The following is a 2,432-nucleotide window of genomic DNA, read 5'->3' as shown; positions in this document are numbered from 1 at the left end:
CAAAGTCTACAATCCTTGTCATGCCAGAAGAGAAGGAACACAACAGAGACCTGTAGAGCACTAAAACATTTTAAAAGTTCAAAAATTGCATTTCCTTTGCTATCAGCATGGCAGACGGAGGGAACCTGAAACACAGGACAATAGTTAACGCTTGAAGTTCCTGGCCTGAAACAGAGCCAAAAGGCCAGGTTCACTTTGGACGTCACTTTTTGGGCAAATGAATTCATCTGGCCTGCAAGAAACCAATGTCCTAAGGAAGCAAACCTCTATGAATGATAACATATATATATTATTTGATGCAGGAGATCAGTGAAAAGGAACCATCTAGAGACTCCAATCACTTGTATCTGTGGTTGCCCACAGAGCACCTAAGTAAAGAATGCTAACCCAAAAATTCTCCATAGAATGAACAAGCAGAAGCAGTACAAGATTCAGACATCTTAAACACTTAACAGAAACTGTTCAAGAGACAACATTATGATGAAGGCAAACAGATTTCAGGAGTGGAAATCTTATCTACTGCTGCACTCTGCAAGTTCTACCAACTCCTCTTGAAATTAGGAGCAAGACACAAGGTTTTGACAAAACACTGGTTCTAGACTCACAAACATCATCTGCCACCTCTGCTGCTGTAAAATATTCAGTAGGATTAGACTCTTCTTCCAGAAAAATATGATGGGGTGGAAGGGGAAAGCAGACATCTGAACAGATCCTGAAGTGACCTCTTGACATCAAAATGTTACACTGCCAATGATTCAGTCTTCAAGAAAAGGAGACAAATCTAGATGATTTAATACTGTCAGTATTAACTGTACAGTAATACTGTCCTTTATTCAGCAATGTAAACTGCAGCATCAGCATCAAATAGCACCTGAGGTGCTAGCACTGCATCTGCTATAGCTCCACAACAGACTGACAGCATCTGAGCTATTTCCTATAACAAAAGCCACACGAATGAACTTGGAGAGTCTGGAGAATTGCTACTAGAAGTGACCATCTAGAAGTGGTCAGAAGTAAATAAAACAGAGCCAGAATTTAAATCTGCAGTAATCCACTGTACCCAGTCATTAGCATTCTGTTTTATTCCCATCTACATTTTAACTTCAGAACTTTGATATTCAAAAATATTTATTCTCCTTTCACATCAACACACCATTTACAGACCCTTCTTCATCACAAAACAAGCAATATTTGCTTTCCTCCACTCTGACAGTCTTCCTTTTAGACCTGCATCACACTTCTGTTACCTCAAATGCCTAATTCTTCAGAGGCAGGAGGGAGAAACTAAAGGATGCACAAAATCATGTCTCTGCTACACACAAATAGAAGGGAAGGCTTTCAACATGCCTCTTAATGTAACCTTCTGTAGGCTTTCAAAATTTTCCTTTATACCACACAACTGACTGAAGCAGAGCTCATAATGAAGGCTTAATAACATGGCCTTCTACCAAAAATCTGAGGACAACACTTACATAGTGCCAGCTCACTGTCTTAAATGAACAACAAACGTCTTTGAGGTCACCACAACTTTAAGACAAATTGACTCACATAGATGTTTTAGTTTTTACTTCCATGAGAAATGTCCCTTTGTACAATGGACAAAGAAAAAAGTCTATTGTTACACTGTAAGCCAAACATCCTTGAGGAAACTCAAATAGCTTATATCTACTTATAAACCAGAGAGGCATTACAGTTTCTACCTACCAACTGACCTTTGGTTGAAACTGGTAACTTAAAAAGGGAAGAGAAGTTACACAAGTTCACAAGAAGACTTCACAAGTTGTTTCAAAATTAGGATTAAAAAGATTCATAATTCCTTCAAGAGTTATTAATGAACATACACCTGGGGGTCCTCTGTAGATACTGAAAAGAACATCTACTAATGGAAGATTTACTGAAAGGACAAAGAGAATGAAGAAGAGGTTAATAAAAAAACAGAAAAGAGAATGAAGGCCTGAGTATTCAGTGTTGCCTTTATTATGCACTATAGACAAGTGTTGTAAATGTCATCACATTAATATTCAGCTTCAATTAGTTTGTATTGTATCAGTGCTCTGTTTCCAACAGAAGCTGCTCTCCTGTGCTCTACTCTTTGAAGTGACCACAGGCTAACAACGAATACAGGAAACTTCATTTAAAAAGTCATACCTTAAAATGTAACCTCAACAGCATGAAATTAAGTTAACTTTCACAAAATTCAGCTATAACTTTTCTCCCAGAAAATACCCACAGCAGCAAGCAAAACTGTCTTGTTATATGAAGACATGTTAAAAAAAACCCACACCACTAATTCCTACAGTTCCTGCTGTTTACACTACTGCAGGCTACAAGCTTCTTTGCAGGCAGGCAACTACATTGACCGCATTTAATGACATTTTCTTGATCCTAAAATCAAAATTACACATCTATTTTTACTCCATACTACAACATAC

This window comes from Merops nubicus, unplaced genomic scaffold, assembly GCF_000691845.1.
Source record: "Merops nubicus isolate BGI_N331 unplaced genomic scaffold, ASM69184v1 scaffold23395, whole genome shotgun sequence".
Lineage (NCBI taxonomy): Eukaryota > Metazoa > Chordata > Aves > Coraciiformes > Meropidae > Merops > Merops nubicus.
The sequence above is the reverse complement of the archived record's forward strand: the minus strand, read 5'-3'. Positions refer to the sequence as shown.